At 31.0% G+C, this 16,533-nt stretch overlaps 1 pseudogene; it reads right to left on the reverse strand.

Moving 5' to 3' along the window:
- Positions 1-795: 795 nt before the first annotated feature.
- LOC150025638 (uncharacterized) lies at positions 796-3,382 on the reverse strand (annotated as a pseudogene).
- Positions 3,383-16,533: the final 13,151 nt, after the last annotated feature.

The following is a 16,533-nucleotide window of genomic DNA, read 5'->3' on the forward strand; positions in this document are numbered from 1 at the left end:
TATATAAAGAACATATATTACATTAATTAATTAAAGTGAGTAATATTTTACTACGATACGTCAAATATTTTTAAATTTTTATTTCAAGTAACACTCCGACATGAATGTAGGTGACATAATTTATGTTGGTCAATGCATGGTCCAACATAAATTTTGGACTTTTTTTAAAAATACATTCGGTTTTGTCTTCAAACAAAAATTTGAAATACAATAAAACTTTCAACTAAAAATTCAATAAAAAAACCCTAAAAAATAGCTAAACAAGAAAATAACCTAAACCAAACTATATTTATTGGAGACCGAAGGTTGCTAAATATTCTCTTATTTGGTTGATGTTCTCCATTGAAGACATGAAACTTTTCACTTACGTTACTATGCAATACTCATAAAAGCAAAGTACACTTCAATCCATGTTAGAAGGTGTTACCTTTGTCCAACCGTTAGTAATGCCAGTCCAAATGGTGACTCTCATCCAATAAATGACGTAATAGCCATATTCGAACGAATCATCTAACCTATTACACTAAAATGACCAAGAAGTGAAGCAAATTAATTTAATACAACTTATACATAAAATAATTATTTTATGTATTAAAAGATGTTTAACTTAAGGGTACATGAATTGTAGTAACCTTGTTATGCGTCTTCCACATAAAATTTTTGTGCTATCCACAACTCTAATTAAAGTAAAGACACATGTTAGTCATAGTTATCCTATACTTATCCAGTGTAATTAAAATGTAAAATTTACCCTTATAATAAGTTTTTCATTTCCTGGCTAGACTTTCTTTGAAGCTAACAAAACCACACTTCTATGTATTCCCTAAGTATAATTATAATTAACTGCCAATGGGACCAATAATGAATGACAAATAGTCAGTTGTATAGTTACCATAATTTAATAAAATACACAATCATTAAAACTAACCTTTCAATGTATGGAGCTAGATAAATAGGTCTATTTGAGTCACTCATCCATGTTTACAAATATTATTGGATTTGGATATGTGTTCCCATATTTTTAAATGTATTGAGGCTAAGAAAATCCATATATTTCAGATGTGTCTTACTCCAAAATCTATTTTCCAAGTATCTAACACAAAAAGTTATAAGTTAAATGTAATCATTATAATATGGTAAATATACAACCCATAATATAACTTACATGACTCATAGTTGAATGACTACAATGTTTAATGTAGAGGTTCCTCCAACAACCTCTAATGCATCAAGTAAAGAAATGTACAATGGGACATGAGTAGTATTGACTCTAAATACTATGAAGTCTCATCGTAGCTGCATGGGTTTCCTCCTCAACCTGGGTATTATGGTCAGAATCTTTGATATGGTCATCCTTCACTTCTGCCATGTCATCATAATTAATAAAAGGTTCTCCCAGAACTTACTTATCACAATGAGCAAAGTCCTAAACAAAGACAAAATGTTAGTTCAACATTGATATAAATTATAACAACCAAATCTAAAAAAAGTACAATGTAATACATGTCGTCATGCTGAGACTGGCATGACCATATGTCTAGCCCAAGCCAAAAATATGCTTAAATCCTCCCCCACCAATTGAACCTCTATATTAGGCAGAGACACTTGAACAATAACATCTCGAGCTTCATTATACCTACATTCAATCAAATTGTAGAGGGACACCATGGATAATTAACCTTCCCTCTATTTTTCGTTCAATTGTAACTAGACACAGGAGATTATCTTCGACATATAACTCACACGGGTTTGGTACATCAGTGTGATTGTGATCGACTAAGGGATCTACGCAACACATGACCTTTTGGTACCCAGTCAAAAAATCTCAGAAACTATATAAGTTGTTCCTAGAGTTAGTTGTTGAGAACGAGCAAATGACTCTTACTTATCATCAAAATCTTGCTACAAGAACTAATGAATTTGATTTAGTGTTTCTTCAAAATGCATTTTCATCTTATACAAGACATCTTGGCTGCAAGAGTCAACACTTTCTCGTTGTGGTGGACCAGAGTCCCCAAGAACCACTAGTACCATTCACACATTCTGGGTGCTCTAGTCTTCTTCTGGTTGTCGTTATAAAATCATCTAGACCACAAGGAACAAATAAGTTTTTGTGGCCTACTCAACTAAGGAATTTTGTAACATATGATCAATAATTAATCCTAAATCTAACTACTTAACCTATGAACGTTAAGGAAATAATAGTGGCAGTATGTATATTTGTACTTGCAAATTTTAGCAATGATGTGTGTAGATTGTAAAGTCATATGCCTATTAGATTTGGTGAAAGCAACCTTTCACATCTTATAGCAGGGAGGTGGAGATACAAGGCCAACAAGATTAAGCGTTGTTGCCTCTACTCGAGCCTTTATAAGGCGTTACTCCAACAGTGCATACCCCTATCGCGATAGTAGGTGGGATGCATCATTCAACTTTTGTTGTTCCTGATTGGCTAGTTCTTTTTCCTGCAATGCAAATTAAAATATGAGACAACCAAAAATTTTAAGTACAAATTTATGTTATTATAAGAATTTTCAAAAACTAATTTGCCAAAAAGCATCACCTTGACTGACATGAAACTACATCAAGTCCTCCTCAATGATCTAGTACTTCAAATAGGGTTTGTCATCTTTATGCTTTTCAAGCAAATATTCCCGTGTCAAGAAAGTCTTTAAGTTCCTATATCTAGTAGCAATGGTAGATAAGACATTCTTCCTGACACCTTAGTGTTGGGAATGCAGAAAAAAAATTGTACAAAAAACGTATGAAACATCATTCAATTTAGTATATATGTAAGTTAATAATGAAATTAACTAATATGGTATTCACATAACATAGTCAAATACTTAAATATCCTACCATATGAGGTTTTTCTATGTCTCTTCAACCTCATCCCATGTTGGAATGGTAATAAAAACATGTTGTCGAGCTATGAGTCCCAAATAGCCATTAAACTTAACAACATTTAGGCTTGACGACTTACCAAAACTAGGATCTATTTCAACCAACATCCTCTCCTTAACAACTTGTCCTACATTTACATCAAATCTATCGAAAATTCTCTTTCTACTACTTGATTTGGAGTTCGTCATATATGAAAAATAAAAATCTTAGTAATTAATTTCACACAAATCGTAAGGAACACACTATAATAATAAAAGAACAAAAGTCAATAATAGACAAACACTTATTAGGAGGCTATGTTTTCCCATATGTACAAATGTGCTTAGTTAACTTTTTTTCAACCTACATTTTTAATCTTCACATTTCAAATACCCTTACCTTCACATCTCCCATCATGTCGACTCTTAGGAATTCCTGTTGGTTCATTATTTGACATATAACTTGAACATAATTCAGTGGTTTCTTTTGCAATGTACATTTCGACAATTTAAGCTTCTTAATGATATTTATTCTTGACATATCCTCTTAAGATCTCCATGAATCTTTCAATAAGGTACATCCATCTTAAATAATTGGGCCACACAATTGAATCTCCCTCACCAAATAAACTATTAAATGCACCACGATATAAAAAAATAAGGAAAAAAATACATTTCTAGTTGACACAAGACTATGGTTACTTCATTTTCCAACTCATCTAACATTTGAGGGTCAATTACTTTCTTGCAAATGGCATTGACGAACAAACTCAATCATGTTATACCACTTATAATAGAAGTAGGTAAGATGGCATGAATAGTCACTAGTAGAAGTTGTTGCATCAACACATGATAATCATGGAACTTAAAAACTAACTTCAAATCTTGCACAGACACAAAACTCTTAACATTTTAAAAGTATCCTTGTGGAACTTTCACACTACATAAACACTAAAAAAAAGCTTTGATTTTAATTTTTAAAAAGGGTATGTCAAGTTAGGAGCAAGTAAGTCTGTTTTCCAATTGATTGTGGATATAACTCAAAATGTATACCCATGTCAACCAAATCTTGTCGTGCTTTTGTATTTCCTTTCATGTTCAACAATGTCCCAATTAAACTATTGCAAAATTTTCTCCAAATGGATCACATTAATACATTGTACAACATCTAATTTTCACCAATATGGAAGATTAAAGAATATTGACAATTTCTTCCAAATGTTATTCTTAGTGGTCTTCATTTTATGCTTTTCGAACACAATGTTAATTCTTTTCATTTACTCATATACTTGCTCACCATTATGGGATGTTGATACAACTTCATCCTCCTTTCATCCATTAAATGCATTCTTCATTCTACAATAAGGATGACTACGGGCAAGGAACTTTTGATGCCTAGTGTACACAATTTTTTTCATGCTTGAATAGAGTATAACTAGTTTTTTCTTCACATATAGATCATGCATAATTAACAATATAAGCACTAAAGTTATCGTCTACTGGAAAATCATTTATTGTGCAAAATTATCGTCATAGTATGCATCAAAGACATGCACGATTGTTTCCCACAACATCTTCAAATCATCAATCAAAGCCCCCATATAACATCAATTTCATTTCTTGCTTGTCTGGGTCTTGAAATTATCATAGCCAACATATTATATTTTCTCTTCATGCACAACCAAGGATGCAAGTTGTAAATGACAAACAAAATAGGTCATGAACTATGTTTACTACTTAAATTTACATAAAGATTCATACCATTTGTAGGAAGTCCAAGTCTTAAGTTTCTTAACTATGCACCAAATTCTAGAAGTCTTTCATCAATATTCTTCCATTGAGGAGAATCTACTAGATATCGAAGAAGACTGTCACATTTTCTTCCATTTGCATGCCACATCGGGTTCTTTACATCCTCTTTAAAGGAAAAAAATAATTTAAACCTTGGTATTATTGACAAGTACCACAACACCTTAGCAAGGGGGTCCTCTGTCTCTTCGTTGCCACTACCTTCATCAACTTTTTTTTTAAATCGTGATAACCCAAATGTTGGATAGACCCTTAATGTAGGAAACTCATCTCTATATAATACACATCCATTCAGACAAGCATGTATCCTTTTATATTTCAAATCCATCGGATATAGTATCTTCTTCGCCTAATAATTATGATTAGGTAACATGTAATGTTCTGCAAGCATCTTTTTCAACAACTCTACTAATTCGGTAAAACTTCTATCAGTCCATCAATTTCTTACTTGTAAACTGAATAGTTATAAAGTTGTTGATGATCGAGTAAAGTTATTACATCTTATGTATACAAGAACTCTTCGAAAACTTTCTTCACCAATATCACATATCATGTCCTCTAAATGATTGTTCCCCCTTCTTAAAAATGTTTTGTTGTTCTGGAAATAATAGGAATGTCTAATATTTCTTCATGCCTAGTCCATATTATATAACTCTTCATTATACCAAAGAAGAATAGGTGATCATGTATCTCCCTCAAATCCGGACATATCTAATTCAGACAACGAACGCAAGGACAATAATATGTCCAATTGATAGGTTTTCCATTTTGACAAGCAAATTGAAAGAACTCGTCAACACCATTTTTATACCCTATGCGAACATGATGTACATTCATCCAACTTCGCTCCATAACTACGTACGCTACAAACTCCATCATCATCAACCATGCAATATTAATTTCTCACTTTTTTAATTAAAGGTGAGACCCAACCCATTTGAGAAAACATTTTCCATAATTGGTTAACATGTACAAGTAAAATCTATTATCTTAAATTTGATAAAATTTTGATAGTATTTCACATTGATCTCTGAAATACATGAAATGAAAGTGGTCACACCTTCATTCAGGTATACAATTGGAGAACAAGACAAAATGGTTTGAACCAAAATTTTATCAAATTTAAACATAGACTTATAATTCATGCGTATTAACAAATTATGAAAAAATTTTCTCAAATTGTCCAATCGGATGATTCAAGAATTAACCCAAATGATTAATATTTTTAACCATTTGAACTAAATTTGAAATGAGAACTAAGATTTGCTCAATGTGTGTATTAACATATTAAAATATAGTATAAATAAAAATATAGTATAACAAAAATATACAACATCACACGAACATATTAAAATACATTTTATTTTAAGATCAATCTAAACTACATTTTTTCCTAAAAATTAGCTATGGTTTAATCTCCAAAGTTGTAAACAAACCAATAACTTAATAATTAAGTCACTCTAAGATATTAAGATAATTAAGTAGTCCCTATAAATTTAACTATTCTTTTATTCTAAATTTCAATTTTAAACTTTCAATAATTATTTTTAATCTATTGTATTAAATTAATTTTAGCAATTGATTTCAATATTTAAAATTTAAATATTTGAATAACATGAAGTATGTACTGATATGGGTCGAACGGTCAATACCATGACTCGTCTCCCACAACCGGGCCGACCGAATGACACACGTCCGTGTAGGCCGACCGATACTTTTGGGTCCAATTATGCTCATTCAAGGTTAGTAAATCTAAATTATCATTAAGAATTAGGTAATACACATCTAAGTACGACCCATCTCACTAATCTAGCTCATCAAGGTAAACCCATTAAAATAATATAAATAGCGCACATTCCAAGAAGTAGGTACGTCATTAATTATTGTACTTTGATATCCGAGTGCCGAACACCCTTTGCTGACTTGAGCGTTGAAGTGTCTTCTGCAGGTACCCCATTCGACATTCCCTAGAAGACAAAGTGATCAAGCAATCGAGACTCCAAGGAGTAGCAGGAAGTCTGGGAAAGAAAGCTGAAGTGTGGATCTACCGCCCGATAGGAAGGAGAAAGACAAAACTTCTCAATAGTTCTCTAAGTCTCATCTCCCTATTAGGAACATAGTCAATATCAAGGATGCACAACATTAACATTCATACATTATAATATAAGCTTTAAAAACAGCATCATCAATTTTGCAAAAAGGAAGTGAGAAAAAAAAAAAAAAGGTTACACACAAAGGATTATAAAACCCTACGGTGTCCAGCATAAAAAAAAAAGTTGCTCTAAAATATAAAATGTCACCGTCATTTTTCACGTCGTATATTTTGAGATCAAACGTTGGATATGTGATATAAATAACTTTTCTTCTACTAATATTTATTTTAAAGACTTTGAATTTATGAAATGATCATGCCATAGTGTTATGTGGAATAAACACTTGACCTTTCACTAATTATATAAATTGCTAAGAAAAGAAAGATTAAAAAAATCAACATTTTAAGGATCAATTTTTTTGGACTAAAATCAAAACATACTAATTTTACATTGAGTATAAACATATTTACGAAAAAAAAAAATACAAACATTAAATAATGATAAATTTAAATTCTCTCTTAACTTTCTATATAATGTGAATTTTTTATAAGGGTTTGTTAAGTTTGAAAAGAAAATTACACTGCAATTCCATCACCTCATTACAGAAAATTTTCCTTAACTAGTTATGCGAGTAAAGTATGATGAAATTAAACTCAAAATAGCGTAGGTAAACAAGAAATGAATACAAAAAAGAAATCCAAGCTCACTTCAATGGCCTAAGTCAATGTAATGTTGACAACTATGCTTGAGAGTGGCACTCTGTTTATTTTTGTATTATTTTTATTTTCCACTTTAAATATTTTTTATATATACTTTGTATATAAAATTCTCTGGATTCCTCAACAGGTAAAAATAACTGCAAAATTTGTTGTTCTCATCCGTTTTATAGACCAATTGAAAATCCAAATGAAGAATTTTGTTATTTTTCCAAGTAAAAAATAGTACTTATTCTTCAAGTGGTCTTAATATTTGAAAATCCCAAACACCTATTTGTCCCATCACTATTATGAAATAAAGCAGAGATGGGAGTGTGTGATAAAATTAGGAACAAAATAAAAGACTTGATGGTTAACTTCTTATGGGCAATTGATGTGCTTTATGAGTGGTTTCTTGTTAGTGTCACTACCATTTATGAAAAGCTATGAAACATAAAATACTTAGTCAGTGAGTCTACTATATAATGAGTGTGTCAATTTGATTCATCACCTCGTTCTTTTAATTAATGAGCACCAAGATAGTTCATAAAAATAATGTGTTCGTTACAATAATTTTTCTAAAATTAAATATTTCAATAAAAACAATTCAACATCAACTTTTGTATACTAATAACTAGTGTTTTTACTTTTATGTACATAGAAATCGAGACACATAAATAATTCAATGTCATACCATTTAAAAATATTCATAACTCATAATCACATCGTATTTATAGCAAACATTTAGAAGCTTTATTTTTATCCTAACATAAGACATAAAACAATTCAAGAAAACAAGAAGAATTTGTATATTGACATAAATACAACCCTTAAAATGGATTTAAATATGTTGACGAACCTCACCCATCACATGTTCAAGTTGGATAAAAAAAAATAGATTTTTTTTGAAATGGGTTAAAAATTAGAATATGACCTACTTATAACCTAACCTACTTAGGTTGAATTTATAATGAGCCAATCAAACCTAAAGGAAGAAAAATATTTTATCTAATTGTAAAAATAATATTTAATTAAAATTTTTAATTCTTTAATTCATTATCTATTGTTGGGGAAGTTTATTGTAACATATCATATCCATTAAGTATCCATTAAGTACACATACGATAGTCCATGCTATAATAGAATACACTAGTATAAAAATGTGTTCATAAAATGGTTTTGTAGGTTGTTAGGCGATGATTTTAAAATTGTAGTCTATGAAAACGTCATCTATAGTTATTCATTATAGATGACAACTTAAGTTGTTGTCTATATTTTTCCATATAGGAGATCGTTGTTGTCTTAATCGTCGTCTATTTGTATCTCATAGGCGATGGTTACTCGATCAATCGTCGTTTATATTGTGACATGTGAAGAACTCAGAGGGGAAGTATAGGCGATATTTATGGTCTGAATCGTCGTCTATAATGTTGTAGTCTATGATATTGCAGTCTATGAAAAAGGCTCATATAAGTGACGATTTTGACTCTAACTATCACTTACAATGTCTTATAGACTACGATTTTGGATAAAACTGTCACCTATGATGATTTTTTTATATACCATTTGTTTATTACGTTGTCTTATCTTAGTTAACCTATATCGTTTAAAATCTTAGCCACTAGTAGTATCTATAGTCTTATCAGTTCTTATACCACTTACAATCATACTAGTTTCATAACATGTATGTAATGAACTAATTTAGTTATAATAATCATACACGTGATACATATATAGCTCACACATATCACATATCTTCACACTCTTAACAACATACATCACAAATTACATTGATACATATGGGATGAAGGAATTCCTTAACAACACTGTTAATTATTGTTTTCTTCATGTTTTTTCTAGACTAATTGTATTTCCTATATGTTTCTTCTTTTCTTATTTATGTTTTTAGCATAGATTTTCATATTCTATAGAAAATTAGATTTGTAATAAATCTATTATAAAATTACATTTTTTAGCTAAAATTTTGCATAGATTATCTGATTGTTGCTTATGATTTTTAACGAATATTTTCTAGTTTATCTTTGACTCATGGAACTTTAATAAAGATATTTGGATCATGAAAATTGGAAAGAACTAAGCTTGAAGGACTAAAACCATCGAATCTGGTGATAGTGTTAGACAATATAAGATGTAAAGACAATTTAGTATAAGACAATGTTATTATATTTTTTATAGGCCCAATATCTATTTTAGCTAAGACCCATCCATTTGTAGTGATTTAGAATTATATAAATAGGAAATAAATTAAGATAAACAAACGCTTTTTAGTAGTTTTAGTAGTTAGACAACTTAGATTTTACATTTCAGTTTTTTACAGTTATTAGTTTCCTATATGTTTTCAATTTATTTCAGTTTACAATTTTTTCTGCTCAAGTTCTTTGTTTCTTCTTCTCTTTCTCTTATGATTCTTCTTCTTCTCTTTACACTTTACTTTACTTATTGATTACGTTAAATGAATTTACCTTTGAAAGTTGAATGAATTATGAAAATGGGTAACATTAAATCCAAAATCATGTTAGACGATGGTCTGTTTGAGTTATTTTCTTCTTCGAAATCATTTTGGAATTTTCTTTTTGATTGAAAATAGTTTTTCTTTGAACATACAAATTGAATGGTTATGTGTTTTCTTCATTAACAAGGAATCCAAACTTGAGTTTCTTGCATTCGAAGTTGAAGATAACTTGATAATGGTTTTCGTTCTTTGTTTCACTTTTTTTAGAATTAAATTCGCTTTTCTTTACTACAATTCCTTTTAATTCCTATTCGTTTATAATTTTGCATTTTACATTTCCAATTTACACACTTAATTCAGTTCCAGTTCATTTCTATTACACTTTTATTTCCAATCATGCTCTGTTTTTCGTTTCTCGCATTTACGTTTATGCACTTTACAATTTTTTTCATTTTCATTTCTACAATTTACATTTATGTCATTTACAATTATGCAATTTACATGTCTGTCATTTACATTTCTAAATATTATATTTCTTTCATTCACAATTCCATTAGAAGTTCCATGTTTCTTCAGTAGAACTATTTGACGACCTTTTAGATGATTGTCAACTAGATGGTCTAACGATTGTACTTAGCTTTATTTTGTACTAGTTTATTAGAGCTTCACTTTTTGCTTTAGAAATAGATTGTAGTTTTAATTCGTTTTACATTCATGTATTCATTGAATTATCTAATGAAGTTTTATTTTAAGCATCTAATATATATTTTGTTTTGGTTCTTCACTGCAATTTTTTTTATCCATTTAATTTTAGCTTTTAGAATACATTTCAAGTTTAAATTAAATTCTCTTTCACACTTTCATTTAATTTCTAGTTTCTTTATTTTAATTATTGGTAGACGGTCTATTATATGATTGTCTTTAAATACTTTAATTGAAGTGATGTCCTAGAATGAAAGTTAACTAAAATAAAAATTGAATCTCGTGAAGAGGAATCCGAGTTGTAAAATAAAGAAGATCAACTGAAGCTATTGATTGTAGTAACTTCGTCCCATTCATCACAGCTTTATGTTAAAAAGAAAAGAGTTAAATGCACCATAAGGTGCCTCCGAGGAACTAGGGGACCTTCTTGAGCATAGGATACGAAATTGAGAGATAGAGCGTCTCAATTCAAAAATGAGATTGTCGCTTTATCTAAAGACCTGATACTTCGTAATATATTTTAAATTTATGTTTGTATTCAATCCTAATCTCCATAAAAAATCCGAATTTTAATTTATGAAAGAAAGAATACCAAACAATGAATTCAATCAACATGTGCTCTCAGGATTTGACCTAGCTCGACTTTATATTACATTTTAAAGGGGAACTTAGTTTTTTTTTATAAACTTGATGTGACGAAAAAAGCTTTATAAAAAACTTTTAATGAGTATTATAAACTGAAAAATTGTCAAGAAGATATCTCAATGCATAATGTAACTTGCTACTCAAGACCTTATAGAAGACTAACATGTATTAAACACTGGATTCATACTATCTCTTTTACTTAATGAACTAATATGTTTGATTCCTTGACCCATAAAGCCTAATACAATCACAACACTTGACTCTCTTTCTTTCTCTCTCTCTCTCTCTCTCTCACACACACACACACTCTTTTTCTCTCTATCTCTCTCTGATGTGAGTTGATTTTAAGATTGCACATTTTATCGGTTGCACTTTGTTTATGGTTTTTTATTTTTAAGTAGAATATGGTGAGAAACCCAAAGAAGATTCCCACTGGACATGAATATAACCAATTGGTTAAGTAAGTGTGAAGGTTCACTTCTAAAGGGCAAAGAGAAAACACAATAATATGTTGATGATGATGAAGAAGTGCATAATTAAAGTATATAATAGAAAGAAACAAGATGGAAAAACCAAAAAGAAAAAGAAGAACACAAGAATAAAAGAGGAATGGAAATGATGGAAGGAAGGAAGAGATAAAGAGATAGAGGAAGCTTATGGATGATGATGGTGGTCACGCCACTTGGAGTGGTGGGAGACTCCAAGATGAATGGTGAGGAGCTGCCACTTGAAGTGCACAAACACCCAAGATAAGACCCACAGAAAAAGAGCACTAAAGACTCACTCAACACTCTGATAGAGTTTCTTTTTGCATAAATGATGCATATTTGCGCATAACAAAAATTAAACAATTAGTTTTTAACAACAAATAATTCACTCACTCACATGTATCACTCGACTATTTGGTAAAAGATAGAAAAAAGGGTAGAATCACTCAAGAAAGGTTTTCAAAAACGCCAAAGGGTCTATACTTGGTAGCAACACTTCAAGTGAAAGAGGTCAAAGCTCTTATCATTTGCTCATGCAAAGAATCCTCAAGAAAACATAGAGAATTTAATGACAAGCAAGAAAATTTTAAAGAAATAAAGCTAAACCAAAATGGAAGTATGACGATGACAAAACTTAAACAAGAAAAACACTTATGAAGACTCATAGAAACTTACTTAAACTTTTAACTATGAAGTTTTGATTTTCTTAGAAATTGTAAAAGCAAGACGGATAAAATTTCACAAATATGAAAAAATTTGCCACATAAAAATAATCCTCTTTTTAGTAATTTTGAATTTGAAAAGTGAATTGCATTCAAAATGTTTTTGTCTTTGTTTTTGTTTTTATGGATTTAAAATGTCCACATTCTTGACATGCATATTTTAATTCACTTTCAATTTTCTCTAATAGATTGAGATTCAATTCATATGATCACTTGAATTCTTTGTTTAGAACTAAATCAACTACCACTTAAAAAAATTCTAATTACTTTGAGTTCTTCACAAATAAAAGCAAAAAAAATAGAATGGATTTAAGGACTCCTAGAACTCAAAGAACATAAGACTCAAGCAAAATAGGTAAGGTAAAAAAAAATCACAAATAATTCAAAGCAAAATTTAAATTGCTTAATGAATAAAAAACGGAATTGTAAATGACAAGGAATTTAAAGACTGAATTGAAAGGTGTTGAATTGTAAAGTGGAATTTAAATTGTTGGAAGATAAAGACATAATTAAAATATGTTGGAAATTTAAAGCATAAAATCAACTCAGAAAAGATAAGCACAATTAAAACCATGGTCTGATTACCACATGATATGAGCTGATTTTAAGATTGCACATTTTATCGGTTGCACTTTGTTTATGATTTTTTATTTTTAAGTAGAATATAGTGAGAATCCCAAAAAAGATTCCCATTGGACATGAACTTAACCAAGTGGTTAAGTAAGTCTACTTCTAAAGGGAAAATAGAAAATACAATTATATGGTGATGATGATTAAGAGGTTCAGAATTAAAGCATATAATGGAAAAACCAAACAGGAAAAGAAGAACACAAGAATATAAAAGGAATGGAAATGGTGCAAGGAAGAAAAAGATGAAGAGATAGAAGAAGTTTATCGATGATGATGGTGGTCACGCCACTTGGAGTGGTGGGAGAATCCAAGATGAGTGGTGCAGAGTTGTCACTTAAAGTGCGAAAACACCCAAGATAAGTCCCACAAAAAGAGAGCACTCAAGATTCACTCAACACTCTGATAGAGTTTCTTTTCTATTCAAAATTCAATGTGTAATTACATGGGGAAAGACACCCTTTATATAGGGAGGAGTGACTTGGAGAGCAAGATGAGAGGAGGGTAGAATAGGCAATGAAGAGAGACGACTCTAGGGATTGACCAAAGTCAATGCCGCCCCTAGACCTAGTTTTTTTTTAATATAAAAGCTTTCATGTTAGACATCACTATGCAACTTGACATTTTAGCTAGGCTGACACCTTAAGTAACAACAGTCATCTGCCATCACATGAAAAAAATATTAAAAAAAAGGAAAATACAAAAAAAATATAGTGGGACTAGAGCAAAACTTATATGTTAACAAAAATGATATATAGGTAGACTATACCTATTCATAAAGAATTCTAAGAACAAACTAGATGGAAACATATTATAACAATGAAATGATTCTCTATGAATAAATCCTAAATTAGCCAACTTATCAGGACATGCATTTCCTTCACAAAAAATATAAGTAACCCTAAACCTGATTTTCCCACAGTAATTAAGAAAAACATTTCATCAATTACGAAGCATCCACGGAACATTAGTCCTAACAATAAATGCAACACAAACAAAGGCAGAATCACATTCAAGCAATACATTAGTAAGCGCCATCTTTTGAGCTTCCTCCAAAGCATATATAACTCCATAAAACTCAACAACCATAACAATCTGAACTTCAAGAAACGCAGAGAAAGCACCAATAAACTCCTCCATACTTCCACGAAAAATACCTCCACAAGTAGCAAAACCAGGATATTCCCTAGCAGCCCCATCAATGTTAGTTTTAACTCAGCCTGGTGAAGGAAACTCCCATCTAATAGGAAGAGGAGGAAGAACTTTACCAGTACGAGTATTAATACCTAAACACTTAATCACGTTGAAATCCAACATATCATTCTTCATTGAAGCTTTAAACGAATTTCCCACTAGACAAGTTAAATCTTTAATTACCGAAATAGCCCTAAAAACATCAATCTTATCCTGAAATCTAGCATAATTCCTCATACGCCATATCATCTAAATAGAAAAATGATCTCAACAAGATTAATCAATTTAACCAAAGGACTACCATCACCGTTAATAAAAGAAAGAAGATTATCCTTATTAGAGAAATGAGAAGTAAGAAAAATTTGTCAAACCCAACTCCAAATATGCAAAACATTAGAACATTCAAAAAATAAATGTTGAATAGATTCCTCGTGTTTTTCACAAAGCTTACACATAGAACATATATGCAAACCTTTATTCTAAATATGATGATCTGTAGGAAGCCGCCCATGAAAAACTTTCCATAGTACTAGAGTTTTAGAATGCGGAATATATGAAGATAAAATGAATTTACCCCAACCACAGGGAACTCCTGGTTCCAAGAAAAAAGTTCTAGCCAATTTAAGAGTGAAACAACTAGACTCATCTAGAATCTAATTAGGGAGATCATGTTCCTCCCTAACCATGATATGATTAAAAAAATAAGGCATTTGCTGTAAAGACAGGGGAATATTCCAATCACAACCAGTCCAAATCTGAGACTATATTCAGAATGCTAGCACCATCAGATAATCCTGCAATATTTGCTAAAGAAGTAGTAGAACACCATTTATCATTCCAGAAATTAATAAAAGTACATGTACCAACAATCCAAGAAGTATTATCAACTACAGTAGAATAAAACTTCTTAATTTCAGGCCAGAGAGATGAAGACCTATAAACCATTCTAAACTCATATTTTAATTTAAGAACCCTAGCTTTCAGGAGAAAAGACCAAGGCCTATTGCTATAAGCAAAGTTCCAAGCAAGCTTAAAAAGATACACATTATTTTCATGAAGATTAATAATATTCAAACCTCCATTCTCAAGAAGTGACAAAAATTGTCACCCAATTAACGGTAGCTAAGCCAATTAACGGTAGCCCTAAACCTAGTTTCTAGAAGTTAGGGTTGCCCTTCCTCATGAAGAGAAAATAGGCTTGGCACAAGCCCAAGTTGCTAAGTACACTCCTATTTATGCTATATGAAACCTATTCTACTGAAATTAAAAACAAAAAGACTAGCTGGTGCTCAACTCCCATCACATGGGCTCTACACCTGATGATCCTCTAAGGAATGATAGGCTCTAAGGCACTGGCTAGTGGATGGTCCTGACCTAGCCCTGGATCCTGTTTAATGCTCTAGGTCATCCTCCTAGAAGGTTGGGCTTGGTCAGGGAATGATTTATCTCTCAGGTCTTCATCACTCACACACACAGACATGTAGGTACAATTAGTTCCAGACAGGTGCGGGTTGAATGGAGCCTTAGACTCTTTTTGTAGTGGATGAAATAAGTAAACTATCTAGTAGATAGTTTAGCGTATCGTTTAATAGAAACATTCTTTTAGGATCGTTTAACATATCTTCTTTTAGTAAGAATTAAAACATAGGCAACAACAAGAGTAAATGAGAGATCAAAACAAGATTTTATCCTGGTTCACCCAAACTTAAGCGACGTCCAATCTCCTTAAGCAACTGATTAAGAACTTCCACTAACCAACTAGTTATAACAAGTATTCTCACCTCTTTAGGTTACAACGAGTATTAACATCTATCTAGGTTACACCTTATTAAACCTCCCCTTGATATTAAGAACTCTCAAATGAAATAAGGAACATTCTAAAAGATAACACAAAGAATTCTCACACGAGTATTACTTCACAAAGTGAATAGTTACAATGGTTTCACGCACAATCCAAAAGACTAAATGCTCTAAAGACCAGTAGACGTTCACAACAACTCTTAGTATTTTCAGCAATATAACGATATATATTTTTGTTGATTGACTTGACTTGCTTTTTTTTTTCTCCACCTTCAATTTCCTTATATTTACACTTGCATGCCCGAATTGGTTAATATCTTTTTGTTGCTTGACTTTTCTTGCTTTTTTTATCTACCTTCAATCTCCTTTGATTTTCACTTGGACACTTGGATTGGTTACGTTT

The sequence above is a fragment of the Phaseolus vulgaris genome, chromosome 8 (genome assembly GCF_051622355.1).
Source record: "Phaseolus vulgaris cultivar YP4 chromosome 8, ASM5162235v1, whole genome shotgun sequence".
Classification (NCBI taxonomy): Eukaryota; Viridiplantae; Streptophyta; class Magnoliopsida; order Fabales; family Fabaceae; genus Phaseolus; species Phaseolus vulgaris.